Source organism: Schistocerca gregaria, unplaced genomic scaffold (assembly GCF_023897955.1).
Source record: "Schistocerca gregaria isolate iqSchGreg1 unplaced genomic scaffold, iqSchGreg1.2 ptg000318l, whole genome shotgun sequence".
Classification (NCBI taxonomy): domain Eukaryota; kingdom Metazoa; phylum Arthropoda; class Insecta; order Orthoptera; family Acrididae; genus Schistocerca; species Schistocerca gregaria.
In genome coordinates, this window is record NW_026061796.1 from 551,908 (window position 1) to 569,262 (window position 17,355).

Below are 17,355 nucleotides of genomic sequence, written 5' to 3' on the forward strand. Positions count from 1 at the left end.
CCTCTCTGGGCAGTGCAGATGTGTCCATTTTAGCTTGCAGACAATTACGTGTAGCAATTTATGAGCTAACGCAAGTCAAATGTTTTAGCGTGTGTATCTGCTAGATACTGCCTCTCACATGGTAGAGAGGCTCACTCCTTCTTGTGTCTCGTTCTCTGCACACGAGTTGCACGTGGCATCGATATAGCAAAGGTTTTCTAGAGAAAGCGAAGTCAATATTACATGAATCGAGTCGACATGTTTGCTTCTTACGATGATGGAATCAGAAGAAATGTGTGTGGTACTTCACTGCATCTGCTGCTCGCCTTTCAGCGTCCCTATGTCTTATCAGACGAAGATGACTGTGAAATTGGCGGCGATTCAGAGGTTAACGAAGACGCGCAAATCTGCGGACTTACGTGTGAGCCGAAATAGCTCAGTTGGGAGAGCGTTAGACTGAAGATCTAAAGGTCCCTGGTTCGATCCCGGGTTTCGGCAAGCGTATGTTTTGAAGCTGATGCCAATGGAATTGCTCCGAGTCTGTGATGATGTAGGTACAGCCGATAACAAAAATGACTCTATCCTGTAACTGTTCAGGTTGTCTAGTGCTTGCCGTAAGAGGAACACAGTAGGCAACTCCCTGAGAAGTAAGAAAATACGAAAAGTCCTACCGACTGCGTTCCTTTTTTTGTGTCAGGAGGTGAAGAACGTCTCCAACGGAACCGTGAAATGAGCGAAAACGTGGGAAGCATTGCATTCGAAATGCTTGTGAAATTTCCAATTACTCAGTGAGTGTCGACAAAACACGTAAATCCTCTACTCCAACGTATGAGACCTAACGACTGCTGCGGTTTGTTTTTGCATTGTGTGTCAGCATTCTTCGATAGTCTGCTACGAGCTTAGCGCGACACGTTTGTAGACAGCATTCAGGCGACGTTTAATTAGTAACAGCTCCATGCAGCGATAGCACAGCTGTGAAGGACATGAGTCAATGTACAGCTGTGCATCGTGGGATGTTCTCTGCTGTCGTGTGAGCCCGGATAGCTCAGTCGGTAGAGCATTAGGCTTTTAACCTAAGGGTCCAGGGTTCAAGTCCCTGTTCGGGCGGAAATTTTAATACTTTGGTAGCGATTCCTCTGGTAGCGGTGGAAACACTACGGAAAAGAATGCAGCTACGCCGTTTTCTGATGCCACATAGCTTTAAACCGTAGAAGTTGCATGTGTCGGAGAACCTCGACCTACGGGCAGTCGTGGCCGAGTGGTTAAGGCGTCTGACTCGAAATCAGATTCCCTCTGGGAGCGTAGGTTCGAATCCTACCGGCTGCGTGCGATTTTGCGTAAAGAGGAGCAAATATTTTCACACACGTGAACGCGGTTGCAAACCGATGGCGCCATCTTCAACAAGACGAAAATTTCCGTTTAACAATACTGAGTGTCGCGACGGCTGCTGCTTACTGTGGCTACCGGTTCTCCTCTCACTGACGCTGCGACTGCAGAAAGCCGTCGCAGGCCCACGAGTGCGCTCCCGTCATTTTCTCGCGTCGACGCCGAGTTCGTGAGTACACAGACGTGCTTGGAAGCGTTGGACAGAGCCAACATTCATTTCTCTCTTTTTTAAGAATCGCAATTCAGTCATTCGAGTGCGGAAAAAGCAATGGTGCAGCGTTTCTTTTCTTAAGATCTCGCAGCTACTTGCAAGTATGTCGACCACTTAAGACGACAGAAAACTAGCGTCAGCGGTGCGTCAGTGGGAAGTCGGTGAAGTCGCCATTGGAGCCATAAGCCAGTAATTACGTCATGCGAATCACTCGCACGCCACGCAGCTGTACGATAGCTCAGTCGGTAGAGCGTTTGATTTTCAACCAAAGGGTGTTGGGTTCAACGCCATGTCTAGGCGAAAATTAATACACTTTCGTAACGGCTAATGTGCTGGCAATGGAAACACTACAGAAAAGAGTGAGGCCACGCCGCTTTCTGCCATTGGATTGCTTCTAAAGGTGCACTTTCACGTGTCGGAAGACGCTACTGCTACCGGCAGTCGTGGCCGAGTGGTTAAGGCGTCTGACTTGAAATCAGATTCCCTCTGGGAGCGTAGGTTCGAGTCCTGCCGACTGCGGAAATTTTGTAGCTCTCAAAAGATGGGCGTTCAGCTGCATTCTAGCAGTTGCGTCACTACTAAACACGTGGGTCGCCGGCAATGTGCAGTATTATTGGCTGCAGCGCTACAGTCGCACCCAGAAGCCACAGCTCATCGCCTCGTCACACTGCCGTCCACCAGGTGTGAGTGCAAGTGTCGCCTCTCTGGGCAGTGCAGATGTGTCCATTTTAGCTTGCAGACAATTACGTGTAGCAATTTATGAGCTAACGCAAGTCAAATGTTTTAGCGTGTGTATCTGCTAGATACTGCCTCTCACATGGTAGAGAGGCTCACTCCTTCTTGTGTCTCGTTCTCTGCACACGAGTTGCACGTGGCATCGATATAGCAAAGGTTTTCTAGAGAAAGCGAAGTCAATATTACATGAATCGAGTCGACATGTTTGCTTCTTACGATGATGGAATCAGAAGAAATGTGTGTGGTACTTCACTGCATCTGCTGCTCGCCTTTCAGCGTCCCTATGTCTTATCAGACGAAGATGACTGTGAAATTGGCGGCGATTCAGAGGTTAACGAAGACGCGCAAATCTGCGGACTTACGTGTGAGCCGAAATAGCTCAGTTGGGAGAGCGTTAGACTGAAGATCTAAAGGTCCCTGGTTCGATCCCGGTTTTCGGCAAGCGTATGTTTTGAAGCTGATGCCAATGGAATTGCTCCGAGTCTGTGATGATGTAGGTACAGCCGATAACAAAAATGACTCTATCCTGTAACTGTTCAGGTTGTCTAGTGCTTGCCGTAAGAGGAACACAGTAGGCAACTCCCTGAGAAGTAAGAAAATACGAAAAGTCCTACCGACTGCGTTCCTTTTTTTGTGTCAGGAGGTGAAGAACGTCTCCAACGGAACCGTGAAATGAGCGAAAACGTGGGAAGCATTGCATTCGAAATGCTTGTGAAATTTCCAATTACTCAGTGAGTGTCGACAAAACACGTAAATCCTCTACTCCAACGTATGAGACCTAACGACTGCTGCGGTTTGTTTTTGCATTGTGTGTCAGCATTCTTCGATAGTCTGCTACGAGCTTAGCGCGACACGTTTGTAGACAGCATTCAGGCGACGTTTAATTAGTAACAGCTCCATGCAGCGATAGCACAGCTGTGAAGGACATGAGTCAATGTACAGCTGTGCATCGTGGGATGTTCTCTGCTGTCGTGTGAGCCCGGATAGCTCAGTCGGTAGAGCATTAGGCTTTTAACCTAAGGGTCCAGGGTTCAAGTCCCTGTTCGGGCGGAAATTTTAATACTTTGGTAGCGATTCCTCTGGTAGCGGTGGAAACACTACGGAAAAGAATGCAGCTACGCCGTTTTCTGATGCCACATAGCTTTAAACCGTAGAAGTTGCATGTGTCGGAGAACCTCGACCTACGGGCAGTCGTGGCCGAGTGGTTAAGGCGTCTGACTCGAAATCAGATTCCCTCTGGGAGCGTAGGTTCGAATCCTACCGGCTGCGTGCGATTTTGCGTAAAGAGGAGCAAATATTTTCACACACGTGAACGCGGTTGCAAACCGATGGCGCCATCTTCAACAAGACGAAAATTTCCGTTTAACAATACTGAGTGTCGCGACGGCTGCTGCTTACTGTGGCTACCGGTTCTCCTCTCACTGACGCTGCGACTGCAGAAAGCCGTCGCAGGCCCACGAGTGCGCTCCCGTCATTTTCTCGCGTCGACGCCGAGTTCGTGAGTACACAGACGTGCTTGGAAGCGTTGGACAGAGCCAACATTCATTTCTCTCTTTTTTAAGAATCGCAATTCAGTCATTCGAGTGCGGAAAAAGCAATGGTGCAGCGTTTCTTTTCTTAAGATCTCGCAGCTACTTGCAAGTATGTCGACCACTTAAGACGACAGAAAACTAGCGTCAGCGGTGCGTCAGTGGGAAGTCGGTGAAGTCGCCATTGGAGCCATAAGCCAGTAATTACGTCATGCGAATCACTCGCACGCCACGCAGCTGTACGATAGCTCAGTCGGTAGAGCGTTTGATTTTCAACCAAAGGGTGTTGGGTTCAACGCCATGTCTAGGCGAAAATTAATACACTTTCGTAACGGCTAATGTGCTGGCAATGGAAACACTACAGAAAAGAGTGAGGCCACGCCGCTTTCTGCCATTGGATTGCTTCTAAAGGTGCACTTTCACGTGTCGGAAGACGCTACTGCTACCGGCAGTCGTGGCCGAGTGGTTAAGGCGTCTGACTTGAAATCAGATTCCCTCTGGGAGCGTAGGTTCGAGTCCTGCCGACTGCGGAAATTTTGTAGCTCTCAAAAGATGGGCGTTCAGCTGCATTCTAGCAGTTGCGTCACTACTAAACACGTGGGTCGCCGGCAATGTGCAGTATTATTGGCTGCAGCGCTACAGTCGCACCCAGAAGCCACAGCTCATCGCCTCGTCACACTGCCGTCCACCAGGTGTGAGTGCAAGTGTCGCCTCTCTGGGCAGTGCAGATGTGTCCATTTTAGCTTGCAGACAATTACGTGTAGCAATTTATGAGCTAACGCAAGTCAAATGTTTTAGCGTGTGTATCTGCTAGATACTGCCTCTCACATGGTAGAGAGGCTCACTCCTTCTTGTGTCTCGTTCTCTGCACACGAGTTGCACGTGGCATCGATATAGCAAAGGTTTTCTAGAGAAAGCGAAGTCAATATTACATGAATCGAGTCGACATGTTTGCTTCTTACGATGATGGAATCAGAAGAAATGTGTGTGGTACTTCACTGCATCTGCTGCTCGCCTTTCAGCGTCCCTATGTCTTATCAGACGAAGATGACTGTGAAATTGGCGGCGATTCAGAGGTTAACGAAGACGCGCAAATCTGCGGACTTACGTGTGAGCCGAAATAGCTCAGTTGGGAGAGCGTTAGACTGAAGATCTAAAGGTCCCTGGTTCGATCCCGGGTTTCGGCAAGCGTATGTTTTGAAGCTGATGCCAATGGAATTGCTCCGAGTCTGTGATGATGTAGGTACAGCCGATAACAAAAATGACTCTATCCTGTAACTGTTCAGGTTGTCTAGTGCTTGCCGTAAGAGGAACACAGTAGGCAACTCCCTGAGAAGTAAGAAAATACGAAAAGTCCTACCGACTGCGTTCCTTTTTTTGTGTCAGGAGGTGAAGAACGTCTCCAACGGAACCGTGAAATGAGCGAAAACGTGGGAAGCATTGCATTCGAAATGCTTGTGAAATTTCCAATTACTCAGTGAGTGTCGACAAAACACGTAAATCCTCTACTCCAACGTATGAGACCTAACGACTGCTGCGGTTTGTTTTTGCATTGTGTGTCAGCATTCTTCGATAGTCTGCTACGAGCTTAGCGCGACACGTTTGTAGACAGCATTCAGGCGACGTTTAATTAGTAACAGCTCCATGCAGCGATAGCACAGCTGTGAAGGACATGAGTCAATGTACAGCTGTGCATCGTGGGATGTTCTCTGCTGTCGTGTGAGCCCGGATAGCTCAGTCGGTAGAGCATTAGGCTTTTAACCTAAGGGTCCAGGGTTCAAGTCCCTGTTCGGGCGGAAATTTTAATACTTTGGTAGCGATTCCTCTGGTAGCGGTGGAAACACTACGGAAAAGAATGCAGCTACGCCGTTTTCTGATGCCACATAGCTTTAAACCGTAGAAGTTGCATGTGTCGGAGAACCTCGACCTACGGGCAGTCGTGGCCGAGTGGTTAAGGGGTCTGACTCGAAATCAGATTCCCTCTGGGAGCGTAGGTTCGAATCCTACCGGCTGCGTGCGATTTTGCGTAAAGAGGAGCAAATATTTTCACACACGTGAACGCGGTTGCAAACCGATGGCGCCATCTTCAACAAGACGAAAATTTCCGTTTAACAATACTGAGTGTCGCGACGGCTGCTGCTTACTGTGGCTACCGGTTCTCCTCTCACTGACGCTGCGACTGCAGAAAGCCGTCGCAGGCCCACGAGTGCGCTCCCGTCATTTTCTCGCGTCGACGCCGAGTTCGTGAGTACACAGACGTGCTTGGAAGCGTTGGACAGAGCCAACATTCATTTCTCTCTTTTTTAAGAATCGCAATTCAGTCATTCGAGTGCGGAAAAAGCAATGGTGCAGCGTTTCTTTTCTTAAGATCTCGCAGCTACTTGCAAGTATGTCGACCACTTAAGACGACAGAAAACTAGCGTCAGCGGTGCGTCAGTGGGAAGTCGGTGAAGTCGCCATTGGAGCCATAAGCCAGTAATTACGTCATGCGAATCACTCGCACGCCACGCAGCTGTACGATAGCTCAGTCGGTAGAGCGTTTGATTTTCAACCAAAGGGTGTTGGGTTCAACGCCATGTCTAGGCGAAAATTAATACACTTTCGTAACGGCTAATGTGCTGGCAATGGAAACACTACAGAAAAGAGTGAGGCCACGCCGCTTTCTGCCATTGGATTGCTTCTAAAGGTGCACTTTCACGTGTCGGACTTGAAATCAGATTCCCTCTGGGAGCGTAGGTTCGAGTCCTGCCGACTGCGGAAATTTTGTAGCTCTCAAAAGATGGGCGTTCAGCTGCATTCTAGCAGTTGCGTCACTACTAAACACGTGGGTCGCCGGCAATGTGCAGTATTATTGGCTGCAGCGCTACAGTCGCACCCAGAAGCCACAGCTCATCGCCTCGTCACACTGCCGTCCACCAGGTGTGAGTGCAAGTGTCGCCTCTCTGGGCAGTGCAGATGTGTCCATTTTAGCTTGCAGACAATTACGTGTAGCAATTTATGAGCTAACGCAAGTCAAATGTTTTAGCGTGTGTATCTGCTAGATACTGCCTCTCACATGGTAGAGAGGCTCACTCCTTCTTGTGTCTCGTTCTCTGCACACGAGTTGCACGTGGCATCGATATAGCAAAGGTTTTCTAGAGAAAGCGAAGTCAATATTACATGAATCGAGTCGACATGTTTGCTTCTTACGATGATGGAATCAGAAGAAATGTGTGTGGTACTTCACTGCATCTGCTGCTCGCCTTTCAGCGTCCCTATGTCTTATCAGACGAAGATGACTGTGAAATTGGCGGCGATTCAGAGGTTAACGAAGACGCGCAAATCTGCGGACTTACGTGTGAGCCGAAATAGCTCAGTTGGGAGAGCGTTAGACTGAAGATCTAAAGGTCCCTGGTTCGATCCCGGGTTTCGGCAAGCGTATGTTTTGAAGCTGATGCCAATGGAATTGCTCCGAGTCTGTGATGATGTAGGTACAGCCGATAACAAAAATGACTCTATCCTGTAACTGTTCAGGTTGTCTAGTGCTTGCCGTAAGAGGAACACAGTAGGCAACTCCCTGAGAAGTAAGAAAATACGAAAAGTCCTACCGACTGCGTTCCTTTTTTTGTGTCAGGAGGTGAAGAACGTCTCCAACGGAACCGTGAAATGAGCGAAAACGTGGGAAGCATTGCATTCGAAATGCTTGTGAAATTTCCAATTACTCAGTGAGTGTCGACAAAACACGTAAATCCTCTACTCCAACGTATGAGACCTAACGACTGCTGCGGTTTGTTTTTGCATTGTGTGTCAGCATTCTTCGATAGTCTGCTACGAGCTTAGCGCGACACGTTTGTAGACAGCATTCAGGCGACGTTTAATTAGTAACAGCTCCATGCAGCGATAGCACAGCTGTGAAGGACATGAGTCAATGTACAGCTGTGCATCGTGGGATGTTCTCTGCTGTCGTGTGAGCCCGGATAGCTCAGTCGGTAGAGCATTAGGCTTTTAACCTAAGGGTCCAGGGTTCAAGTCCCTGTTCGGGCGGAAATTTTAATACTTTGGTAGCGATTCCTCTGGTAGCGGTGGAAACACTACGGAAAAGAATGCAGCTACGCCGTTTTCTGATGCCACATAGCTTTAAACCGTAGAAGTTGCATGTGTCGGAGAACCTCGACCTACGGGCAGTCGTGGCCGAGTGGTTAAGGCGTCTGACTCGAAATCAGATTCCCTCTGGGAGCGTAGGTTCGAATCCTACCGGCTGCGTGCGATTTTGCGTAAAGAGGAGCAAATATTTTCACACACGTGAACGCGGTTGCAAACCGATGGCGCCATCTTCAACAAGACGAAAATTTCCGTTTAACAATACTGAGTGTCGCGACGGCTGCTGCTTACTGTGGCTACCGGTTCTCCTCTCACTGACGCTGCGACTGCAGAAAGCCGTCGCAGGCCCACGAGTGCGCTCCCGTCATTTTCTCGCGTCGACGCCGAGTTCGTGAGTACACAGACGTGCTTGGAAGCGTTGGACAGAGCCAACATTCATTTCTCTCTTTTTTAAGAATCGCAATTCAGTCATTCGAGTGCGGAAAAAGCAATGGTGCAGCGTTTCTTTTCTTAAGATCTCGCAGCTACTTGCAAGTATGTCGACCACTTAAGACGACAGAAAACTAGCGTCAGCGGTGCGTCAGTGGGAAGTCGGTGAAGTCGCCATTGGAGCCATAAGCCAGTAATTACGTCATGCGAATCACTCGCACGCCACGCAGCTGTACGATAGCTCAGTCGGTAGAGCGTTTGATTTTCAACCAAAGGGTGTTGGGTTCAACGCCATGTCTAGGCGAAAATTAATACACTTTCGTAACGGCTAATGTGCTGGCAATGGAAACACTACAGAAAAGAGTGAGGCCACGCCGCTTTCTGCCATTGGATTGCTTCTAAAGGTGCACTTTCACGTGTCGGAAGACGCTACTGCTACCGGCAGTCGTGGCCGAGTGGTTAAGGCGTCTGACTTGAAATCAGATTCCCTCTGGGAGCGTAGGTTCGAGTCCTGCCGACTGCGGAAATTTTGTAGCTCTCAAAAGATGGGCGTTCAGCTGCATTCTAGCAGTTGCGTCACTACTAAACACGTGGGTCGCCGGCAATGTGCAGTATTATTGGCTGCAGCGCTACAGTCGCACCCAGAAGCCACAGCTCATCGCCTCGTCACACTGCCGTCCACCAGGTGTGAGTGCAAGTGTCGCCTCTCTGGGCAGTGCAGATGTGTCCATTTTAGCTTGCAGACAATTACGTGTAGCAATTTATGAGCTAACGCAAGTCAAATGTTTTAGCGTGTGTATCTGCTAGATACTGCCTCTCACATGGTAGAGAGGCTCACTCCTTCTTGTGTCTCGTTCTCTGCACACGAGTTGCACGTGGCATCGATATAGCAAAGGTTTTCTAGAGAAAGCGAAGTCAATATTACATGAATCGAGTCGACATGTTTGCTTCTTACGATGATGGAATCAGAAGAAATGTGTGTGGTACTTCACTGCATCTGCTGCTCGCCTTTCAGCGTCCCTATGTCTTATCAGACGAAGATGACTGTGAAATTGGCGGCGATTCAGAGGTTAACGAAGACGCGCAAATCTGCGGACTTACGTGTGAGCCGAAATAGCTCAGTTGGGAGAGCGTTAGACTGAAGATCTAAAGGTCCCTGGTTCGATCCCGGGTTTCGGCAAGCGTATGTTTTGAAGCTGATGCCAATGGAATTGCTCCGAGTCTGTGATGATGTAGGTACAGCCGATAACAAAAATGACTCTATCCTGTAACTGTTCAGGTTGTCTAGTGCTTGCCGTAAGAGGAACACAGTAGGCAACTCCCTGAGAAGTAAGAAAATACGAAAAGTCCTACCGACTGCGTTCCTTTTTTTGTGTCAGGAGGTGAAGAACGTCTCCAACGGAACCGTGAAATGAGCGAAAACGTGGGAAGCATTGCATTCGAAATGCTTGTGAAATTTCCAATTACTCAGTGAGTGTCGACAAAACACGTAAATCCTCTACTCCAACGTATGAGACCTAACGACTGCTGCGGTTTGTTTTTGCATTGTGTGTCAGCATTCTTCGATAGTCTGCTACGAGCTTAGCGCGACACGTTTGTAGACAGCATTCAGGCGACGTTTAATTAGTAACAGCTCCATGCAGCGATAGCACAGCTGTGAAGGACATGAGTCAATGTACAGCTGTGCATCGTGGGATGTTCTCTGCTGTCGTGTGAGCCCGGATAGCTCAGTCGGTAGAGCATTAGGCTTTTAACCTAAGGGTCCAGGGTTCAAGTCCCTGTTCGGGCGGAAATTTTAATACTTTGGTAGCGATTCCTCTGGTAGCGGTGGAAACACTACGGAAAAGAATGCAGCTACGCCGTTTTCTGATGCCACATAGCTTTAAACCGTAGAAGTTGCATGTGTCGGAGAACCTCGACCTACGGGCAGTCGTGGCCGAGTGGTTAAGGCGTCTGACTCGAAATCAGATTCCCTCTGGGAGCGTAGGTTCGAATCCTACCGGCTGCGTGCGATTTTGCGTAAAGAGGAGCAAATATTTTCACACACGTGAACGCGGTTGCAAACCGATGGCGCCATCTTCAACAAGACGAAAATTTCCGTTTAACAATACTGAGTGTCGCGACGGCTGCTGCTTACTGTGGCTACCGGTTCTCCTCTCACTGACGCTGCGACTGCAGAAAGCCGTCGCAGGCCCACGAGTGCGCTCCCGTCATTTTCTCGCGTCGACGCCGAGTTCGTGAGTACACAGACGTGCTTGGAAGCGTTGGACAGAGCCAACATTCATTTCTCTCTTTTTTAAGAATCGCAATTCAGTCATTCGAGTGCGGAAAAAGCAATGGTGCAGCGTTTCTTTTCTTAAGATCTCGCAGCTACTTGCAAGTATGTCGACCACTTAAGACGACAGAAAACTAGCGTCAGCGGTGCGTCAGTGGGAAGTCGGTGAAGTCGCCATTGGAGCCATAAGCCAGTAATTACGTCATGCGAATCACTCGCACGCCACGCAGCTGTACGATAGCTCAGTCGGTAGAGCGTTTGATTTTCAACCAAAGGGTGTTGGGTTCAACGCCATGTCTAGGCGAAAATTAATACACTTTCGTAACGGCTAATGTGCTGGCAATGGAAACACTACAGAAAAGAGTGAGGCCACGCCGCTTTCTGCCATTGGATTGCTTCTAAAGGTGCACTTTCACGTGTCGGAAGACGCTACTGCTACCGGCAGTCGTGGCCGAGTGGTTAAGGCGTCTGACTTGAAATCAGATTCCCTCTGGGAGCGTAGGTTCGAGTCCTGCCGACTGCGGAAATTTTGTAGCTCTCAAAAGATGGGCGTTCAGCTGCATTCTAGCAGTTGCGTCACTACTAAACACGTGGGTCGCCGGCAATGTGCAGTATTATTGGCTGCAGCGCTACAGTCGCACCCAGAAGCCACAGCTCATCGCCTCGTCACACTGCCGTCCACCAGGTGTGAGTGCAAGTGTCGCCTCTCTGGGCAGTGCAGATGTGTCCATTTTAGCTTGCAGACAATTACGTGTAGCAATTTATGAGCTAACGCAAGTCAAATGTTTTAGCGTGTGTATCTGCTAGATACTGCCTCTCACATGGTAGAGAGGCTCACTCCTTCTTGTGTCTCGTTCTCTGCACACGAGTTGCACGTGGCATCGATATAGCAAAGGTTTTCTAGAGAAAGCGAAGTCAATATTACATGAATCGAGTCGACATGTTTGCTTCTTACGATGATGGAATCAGAAGAAATGTGTGTGGTACTTCACTGCATCTGCTGCTCGCCTTTCAGCGTCCCTATGTCTTATCAGACGAAGATGACTGTGAAATTGGCGGCGATTCAGAGGTTAACGAAGACGCGCAAATCTGCGGACTTACGTGTGAGCCGAAATAGCTCAGTTGGGAGAGCGTTAGACTGAAGATCTAAAGGTCCCTGGTTCGATCCCGGGTTTCGGCAAGCGTATGTTTTGAAGCTGATGCCAATGGAATTGCTCCGAGTCTGTGATGATGTAGGTACAGCCGATAACAAAAATGACTCTATCCTGTAACTGTTCAGGTTGTCTAGTGCTTGCCGTAAGAGGAACACAGTAGGCAACTCCCTGAGAAGTAAGAAAATACGAAAAGTCCTACCGACTGCGTTCCTTTTTTTGTGTCAGGAGGTGAAGAACGTCTCCAACGGAACCGTGAAATGAGCGAAAACGTGGGAAGCATTGCATTCGAAATGCTTGTGAAATTTCCAATTACTCAGTGAGTGTCGACAAAACACGTAAATCCTCTACTCCAACGTATGAGACCTAACGACTGCTGCGGTTTGTTTTTGCATTGTGTGTCAGCATTCTTCGATAGTCTGCTACGAGCTTAGCGCGACACGTTTGTAGACAGCATTCAGGCGACGTTTAATTAGTAACAGCTCCATGCAGCGATAGCACAGCTGTGAAGGACATGAGTCAATGTACAGCTGTGCATCGTGGGATGTTCTCTGCTGTCGTGTGAGCCCGGATAGCTCAGTCGGTAGAGCATTAGGCTTTTAACCTAAGGGTCCAGGGTTCAAGTCCCTGTTCGGGCGGAAATTTTAATACTTTGGTAGCGATTCCTCTGGTAGCGGTGGAAACACTACGGAAAAGAATGCAGCTACGCCGTTTTCTGATGCCACATAGCTTTAAACCGTAGAAGTTGCATGTGTCGGAGAACCTCGACCTACGGGCAGTCGTGGCCGAGTGGTTAAGGCGTCTGACTCGAAATCAGATTCCCTCTGGGAGCGTAGGTTCGAATCCTACCGGCTGCGTGCGATTTTGCGTAAAGAGGAGCAAATATTTTCACACACGTGAACGCGGTTGCAAACCGATGGCGCCATCTTCAACAAGACGAAAATTTCCGTTTAACAATACTGAGTGTCGCGACGGCTGCTGCTTACTGTGGCTACCGGTTCTCCTCTCACTGACGCTGCGACTGCAGAAAGCCGTCGCAGGCCCACGAGTGCGCTCCCGTCATTTTCTCGCGTCGACGCCGAGTTCGTGAGTACACAGACGTGCTTGGAAGCGTTGGACAGAGCCAACATTCATTTCTCTCTTTTTTAAGAATCGCAATTCAGTCATTCGAGTGCGGAAAAAGCAATGGTGCAGCGTTTCTTTTCTTAAGATCTCGCAGCTACTTGCAAGTATGTCGACCACTTAAGACGACAGAAAACTAGCGTCAGCGGTGCGTCAGTGGGAAGTCGGTGAAGTCGCCATTGGAGCCATAAGCCAGTAATTACGTCATGCGAATCACTCGCACGCCACGCAGCTGTACGATAGCTCAGTCGGTAGAGCGTTTGATTTTCAACCAAAGGGTGTTGGGTTCAACGCCATGTCTAGGCGAAAATTAATACACTTTCGTAACGGCTAATGTGCTGGCAATGGAAACACTACAGAAAAGAGTGAGGCCACGCCGCTTTCTGCCATTGGATTGCTTCTAAAGGTGCACTTTCACGTGTCGGAAGACGCTACTGCTACCGGCAGTCGTGGCCGAGTGGTTAAGGCGTCTGACTTGAAATCAGATTCCCTCTGGGAGCGTAGGTTCGAGTCCTGCCGACTGCGGAAATTTTGTAGCTCTCAAAAGATGGGCGTTCAGCTGCATTCTAGCAGTTGCGTCACTACTAAACACGTGGGTCGCCGGCAATGTGCAGTATTATTGGCTGCAGCGCTACAGTCGCACCCAGAAGCCACAGCTCATCGCCTCGTCACACTGCCGTCCACCAGGTGTGAGTGCAAGTGTCGCCTCTCTGGGCAGTGCAGATGTGTCCATTTTAGCTTGCAGACAATTACGTGTAGCAATTTATGAGCTAACGCAAGTCAAATGTTTTAGCGTGTGTATCTGCTAGATACTGCCTCTCACATGGTAGAGAGGCTCACTCCTTCTTGTGTCTCGTTCTCTGCACACGAGTTGCACGTGGCATCGATATAGCAAAGGTTTTCTAGAGAAAGCGAAGTCAATATTACATGAATCGAGTCGACATGTTTGCTTCTTACGATGATGGAATCAGAAGAAATGTGTGTGGTACTTCACTGCATCTGCTGCTCGCCTTTCAGCGTCCCTATGTCTTATCAGACGAAGATGACTGTGAAATTGGCGGCGATTCAGAGGTTAACGAAGACGCGCAAATCTGCGGACTTACGTGTGAGCCGAAATAGCTCAGTTGGGAGAGCGTTAGACTGAAGATCTAAAGGTCCCTGGTTCGATCCCGGGTTTCGGCAAGCGTATGTTTTGAAGCTGATGCCAATGGAATTGCTCCGAGTCTGTGATGATGTAGGTACAGCCGATAACAAAAATGACTCTATCCTGTAACTGTTCAGGTTGTCTAGTGCTTGCCGTAAGAGGAACACAGTAGGCAACTGCCTGAGAAGTAAGAAAATACGAAAAGTCCTACCGACTGCGTTCCTTTTTTTGTGTCAGGAGGTGAAGAACGTCTCCAACGGAACCGTGAAATGAGCGAAAACGTGGGAAGCATTGCATTCGAAATGCTTGTGAAATTTCCAATTACTCAGTGAGTGTCGACAAAACACGTAAATCCTCTACTCCAACGTATGAGACCTAACGACTGCTGCGGTTTGTTTTTGCATTGTGTGTCAGCATTCTTCGATAGTCTGCTACGAGCTTAGCGCGACACGTTTGTAGACAGCATTCAGGCGACGTTTAATTAGTAACAGCTCCATGCAGCGATAGCACAGCTGTGAAGGACATGAGTCAATGTACAGCTGTGCATCGTGGGATGTTCTCTGCTGTCGTGTGAGCCCGGATAGCTCAGTCGGTAGAGCATTAGGCTTTTAACCTAAGGGTCCAGGGTTCAAGTCCCTGTTCGGGCGGAAATTTTAATACTTTGGTAGCGATTCCTCTGGTAGCGGTGGAAACACTACGGAAAAGAATGCAGCTACGCCGTTTTCTGATGCCACATAGCTTTAAACCGTAGAAGTTGCATGTGTCGGAGAACCTCGACCTACGGGCAGTCGTGGCCGAGTGGTTAAGGCGTCTGACTCGAAATCAGATTCCCTCTGGGAGCGTAGGTTCGAATCCTACCGGCTGCGTGCGATTTTGCGTAAAGAGGAGCAAATATTTTCACACACGTGAACGCGGTTGCAAACCGATGGCGCCATCTTCAACAAGACGAAAATTTCCGTTTAACAATACTGAGTGTCGCGACGGCTGCTGCTTACTGTGGCTACCGGTTCTCCTCTCACTGACGCTGCGACTGCAGAAAGCCGTCGCAGGCCCACGAGTGCGCTCCCGTCATTTTCTCGCGTCGACGCCGAGTTCGTGAGTACACAGACGTGCTTGGAAGCGTTGGACAGAGCCAACATTCATTTCTCTCTTTTTTAAGAATCGCAATTCAGTCATTCGAGTGCGGAAAAAGCAATGGTGCAGCGTTTCTTTTCTTAAGATCTCGCAGCTACTTGCAAGTATGTCGACCACTTAAGACGACAGAAAACTAGCGTCAGCGGTGCGTCAGTGGGAAGTCGGTGAAGTCGCCATTGGAGCCATAAGCCAGTAATTACGTCATGCGAATCACTCGCACGCCACGCAGCTGTACGATAGCTCAGTCGGTAGAGCGTTTGATTTTCAACCAAAGGGTGTTGGGTTCAACGCCATGTCTAGGCGAAAATTAATACACTTTCGTAACGGCTAATGTGCTGGCAATGGAAACACTACAGAAAAGAGTGAGGCCACGCCGCTTTCTGCCATTGGATTGCTTCTAAAGGTGCACTTTCACGTGTCGGAAGACGCTACTGCTACCGGCAGTCGTGGCCGAGTGGTTAAGGCGTCTGACTTGAAATCAGATTCCCTCTGGGAGCGTAGGTTCGAGTCCTGCCGACTGCGGAAATTTTGTAGCTCTCAAAAGATGGGCGTTCAGCTGCATTCTAGCAGTTGCGTCACTACTAAACACGTGGGTCGCCGGCAATGTGCAGTATTAATTGGCTGCAGCGCTACAGTCGCACCCAGAAGCCACAGCTCATCGCCTCGTCACACTGCCGTCCACCAGGTGTGAGTGCAAGTGTCGCCTCTCTGGGCAGTGCAGATGTGTCCATTTTAGCTTGCAGACAATTACGTGTAGCAATTTATGAGCTAACGCAAGTCAAATGTTTTAGCGTGTGTATCTGCTAGATACTGCCTCTCACATGGTAGAGAGGCTCACTCCTTCTTGTGTCTCGTTCTCTGCACACGAGTTGCACGTGGCATCGATATAGCAAAGGTTTTCTAGAGAAAGCGAAGTCAATATTACATGAATCGAGTCGACATGTTTGCTTCTTACGATGATGGAATCAGAAGAAATGTGTGTGGTACTTCACTGCATCTGCTGCTCGCCTTTCAGCGTCCCCTATGTCTTATCAGACGAAGATGACTGTGAAATTGGCGGCGATTCAGAGGTTAACGAAGACGCGCAAATCTGCGGACTTACGTGTGAGCCGAAATAGCTCAGTTGGGAGAGCGTTTAGACTGAAGATCTAAAGGTCCCTGGTTCGATCCCGGGTTTCGGCAAGCGTATGTTTTGAAGCTGATGCCAATGGAATTGCTCCGAGTCTGTGATGATGTAGGTACAGCCGATAACAAAAATGACTCTATCCTGTAACTGTTCAGGTTGTCTAGTGCTTGCCGTAAGAGGAACACAGTAGGCAACTCCCTGAGAAGTAAGAAAATACGAAAAGTCCTACCGACTGCGTTCCTTTTTTTGTGTCAGGAGGTGAAGAACGTCTCCAACGGAACCGTGAAATGAGCGAAAACGTGGGAAGCATTGCATTCGAAATGCTTGTGAAATTTCCAATTACTCAGTGAGTGTCGACAAAACACGTAAATCCTCTACTCCAACGTATGAGACCTAACGACTGCTGCGGTTTGTTTTTGCATTGTGTGTCAGCATTCTTCGATAGTCTGCTACGAGCTTAGCGCGACACGTTTGTAGACAGCATTCAGGCGACGTTTAATTAGTAACAGCTCCATGCAGCGATAGCACAGCTGTGAAGGACATGAGTCAATGTACAGCTGTGCATCGTGGGATGTTCTCTGCTGTCGTGTGAGCCCGGATAGCTCAGTCGGTAGAGCATTAGGCTTTTAACCTAAGGGTCCAGGGTTCAAGTCCCTGTTCGGGCGGAAATTTTAATACTTTGGTAGCGATTCCTCTGGTAGCGGTGGAAACACTACGGAAAAGAATGCAGCTACGCCGTTTTCTGATGCCACATAGCTTTAAAACCGTAGAAGTTGCATGTGTCGGAGAACCTCGACCTACGGGCAGTCGTGGCCGAGTGGTTAAGGCGTCTGACTCGAAATCAGATTCCCTCTGGGAGCGTAGGTTCGAATCCTACCGGCTGCGTGCGATTTTGCGTAAAGAGGAGCAAATATTTTCACACACGTGAACGCGGTTGCAAACCGATGGCGCCATCTTCAACAAGACGAAAATTTCCGTTTAACAATACTGAGTGTCGCGACGGCTGCTGCTTACAACACGCGATCTAGTGTATCTCTTCAACAACAACAACGGA

The 17,355-nt window shown here is 48.9% G+C and overlaps 30 non-coding genes across 30 annotated transcripts; all 30 read left to right on the forward strand.

Annotated features, from left to right (window-relative positions):
* The first annotated feature begins 404 nt into the window (after positions 1-404).
* Trnaf-gaa (transfer RNA phenylalanine (anticodon GAA)) lies at positions 405-477 on the forward strand. The gene has a single exon. It is a non-coding gene; the product is annotated as a tRNA-Phe (tRNA).
* A 536-nt stretch (positions 478-1,013) lies between these two features.
* On the forward strand, positions 1,014-1,086 carry Trnak-uuu (transfer RNA lysine (anticodon UUU)). The gene has a single exon. It is a non-coding gene; the product is annotated as a tRNA-Lys (tRNA).
* Positions 1,087-1,223: 137 nt separating this feature from the next.
* Positions 1,224-1,305, forward strand: Trnas-cga (transfer RNA serine (anticodon CGA)). The gene has a single exon. It is a non-coding gene; the product is annotated as a tRNA-Ser (tRNA).
* Positions 1,306-2,013: 708 nt separating this feature from the next.
* On the forward strand, positions 2,014-2,095 carry Trnas-uga (transfer RNA serine (anticodon UGA)). Its single transcript has one exon. It is a non-coding gene; the product is annotated as a tRNA-Ser (tRNA).
* A 584-nt stretch (positions 2,096-2,679) lies between these two features.
* Trnaf-gaa (transfer RNA phenylalanine (anticodon GAA)) lies at positions 2,680-2,752 on the forward strand. The gene has a single exon. It is a non-coding gene; the product is annotated as a tRNA-Phe (tRNA).
* A 536-nt stretch (positions 2,753-3,288) lies between these two features.
* Positions 3,289-3,361, forward strand: Trnak-uuu (transfer RNA lysine (anticodon UUU)). The gene has a single exon. It is a non-coding gene; the product is annotated as a tRNA-Lys (tRNA).
* Positions 3,362-3,498: 137 nt separating this feature from the next.
* Trnas-cga (transfer RNA serine (anticodon CGA)) lies at positions 3,499-3,580 on the forward strand. Its single transcript has one exon. It is a non-coding gene; the product is annotated as a tRNA-Ser (tRNA).
* Positions 3,581-4,288: 708 nt separating this feature from the next.
* On the forward strand, positions 4,289-4,370 carry Trnas-uga (transfer RNA serine (anticodon UGA)). The gene has a single exon. It is a non-coding gene; the product is annotated as a tRNA-Ser (tRNA).
* A 584-nt stretch (positions 4,371-4,954) lies between these two features.
* Positions 4,955-5,027, forward strand: Trnaf-gaa (transfer RNA phenylalanine (anticodon GAA)). The gene has a single exon. It is a non-coding gene; the product is annotated as a tRNA-Phe (tRNA).
* Positions 5,028-5,563: 536 nt separating this feature from the next.
* Trnak-uuu (transfer RNA lysine (anticodon UUU)) lies at positions 5,564-5,636 on the forward strand. The gene has a single exon. It is a non-coding gene; the product is annotated as a tRNA-Lys (tRNA).
* A 137-nt stretch (positions 5,637-5,773) lies between these two features.
* Positions 5,774-5,855, forward strand: Trnas-cga (transfer RNA serine (anticodon CGA)). The gene has a single exon. It is a non-coding gene; the product is annotated as a tRNA-Ser (tRNA).
* A 1,326-nt stretch (positions 5,856-7,181) lies between these two features.
* On the forward strand, positions 7,182-7,254 carry Trnaf-gaa (transfer RNA phenylalanine (anticodon GAA)). The gene has a single exon. It is a non-coding gene; the product is annotated as a tRNA-Phe (tRNA).
* Positions 7,255-7,790: 536 nt separating this feature from the next.
* Trnak-uuu (transfer RNA lysine (anticodon UUU)) lies at positions 7,791-7,863 on the forward strand. The gene has a single exon. It is a non-coding gene; the product is annotated as a tRNA-Lys (tRNA).
* A 137-nt stretch (positions 7,864-8,000) lies between these two features.
* Trnas-cga (transfer RNA serine (anticodon CGA)) lies at positions 8,001-8,082 on the forward strand. The gene has a single exon. It is a non-coding gene; the product is annotated as a tRNA-Ser (tRNA).
* Positions 8,083-8,790: 708 nt separating this feature from the next.
* Positions 8,791-8,872, forward strand: Trnas-uga (transfer RNA serine (anticodon UGA)). The gene has a single exon. It is a non-coding gene; the product is annotated as a tRNA-Ser (tRNA).
* A 584-nt stretch (positions 8,873-9,456) lies between these two features.
* Trnaf-gaa (transfer RNA phenylalanine (anticodon GAA)) lies at positions 9,457-9,529 on the forward strand. The gene has a single exon. It is a non-coding gene; the product is annotated as a tRNA-Phe (tRNA).
* Positions 9,530-10,065: 536 nt separating this feature from the next.
* Trnak-uuu (transfer RNA lysine (anticodon UUU)) lies at positions 10,066-10,138 on the forward strand. Its single transcript has one exon. It is a non-coding gene; the product is annotated as a tRNA-Lys (tRNA).
* A 137-nt stretch (positions 10,139-10,275) lies between these two features.
* On the forward strand, positions 10,276-10,357 carry Trnas-cga (transfer RNA serine (anticodon CGA)). Its single transcript has one exon. It is a non-coding gene; the product is annotated as a tRNA-Ser (tRNA).
* A 708-nt stretch (positions 10,358-11,065) lies between these two features.
* Positions 11,066-11,147, forward strand: Trnas-uga (transfer RNA serine (anticodon UGA)). Its single transcript has one exon. It is a non-coding gene; the product is annotated as a tRNA-Ser (tRNA).
* A 584-nt stretch (positions 11,148-11,731) lies between these two features.
* Trnaf-gaa (transfer RNA phenylalanine (anticodon GAA)) lies at positions 11,732-11,804 on the forward strand. Its single transcript has one exon. It is a non-coding gene; the product is annotated as a tRNA-Phe (tRNA).
* Positions 11,805-12,340: 536 nt separating this feature from the next.
* On the forward strand, positions 12,341-12,413 carry Trnak-uuu (transfer RNA lysine (anticodon UUU)). Its single transcript has one exon. It is a non-coding gene; the product is annotated as a tRNA-Lys (tRNA).
* A 137-nt stretch (positions 12,414-12,550) lies between these two features.
* Trnas-cga (transfer RNA serine (anticodon CGA)) lies at positions 12,551-12,632 on the forward strand. The gene has a single exon. It is a non-coding gene; the product is annotated as a tRNA-Ser (tRNA).
* A 708-nt stretch (positions 12,633-13,340) lies between these two features.
* On the forward strand, positions 13,341-13,422 carry Trnas-uga (transfer RNA serine (anticodon UGA)). The gene has a single exon. It is a non-coding gene; the product is annotated as a tRNA-Ser (tRNA).
* A 584-nt stretch (positions 13,423-14,006) lies between these two features.
* On the forward strand, positions 14,007-14,079 carry Trnaf-gaa (transfer RNA phenylalanine (anticodon GAA)). Its single transcript has one exon. It is a non-coding gene; the product is annotated as a tRNA-Phe (tRNA).
* Positions 14,080-14,615: 536 nt separating this feature from the next.
* On the forward strand, positions 14,616-14,688 carry Trnak-uuu (transfer RNA lysine (anticodon UUU)). The gene has a single exon. It is a non-coding gene; the product is annotated as a tRNA-Lys (tRNA).
* A 137-nt stretch (positions 14,689-14,825) lies between these two features.
* Positions 14,826-14,907, forward strand: Trnas-cga (transfer RNA serine (anticodon CGA)). The gene has a single exon. It is a non-coding gene; the product is annotated as a tRNA-Ser (tRNA).
* Positions 14,908-15,615: 708 nt separating this feature from the next.
* On the forward strand, positions 15,616-15,697 carry Trnas-uga (transfer RNA serine (anticodon UGA)). Its single transcript has one exon. It is a non-coding gene; the product is annotated as a tRNA-Ser (tRNA).
* Positions 15,698-16,283: 586 nt separating this feature from the next.
* Trnaf-gaa (transfer RNA phenylalanine (anticodon GAA)) lies at positions 16,284-16,357 on the forward strand. Its single transcript has one exon. It is a non-coding gene; the product is annotated as a tRNA-Phe (tRNA).
* Positions 16,358-16,893: 536 nt separating this feature from the next.
* Positions 16,894-16,966, forward strand: Trnak-uuu (transfer RNA lysine (anticodon UUU)). The gene has a single exon. It is a non-coding gene; the product is annotated as a tRNA-Lys (tRNA).
* Positions 16,967-17,104: 138 nt separating this feature from the next.
* Trnas-cga (transfer RNA serine (anticodon CGA)) lies at positions 17,105-17,186 on the forward strand. The gene has a single exon. It is a non-coding gene; the product is annotated as a tRNA-Ser (tRNA).
* The last annotated feature ends 169 nt before the right edge of the window (positions 17,187-17,355 follow it).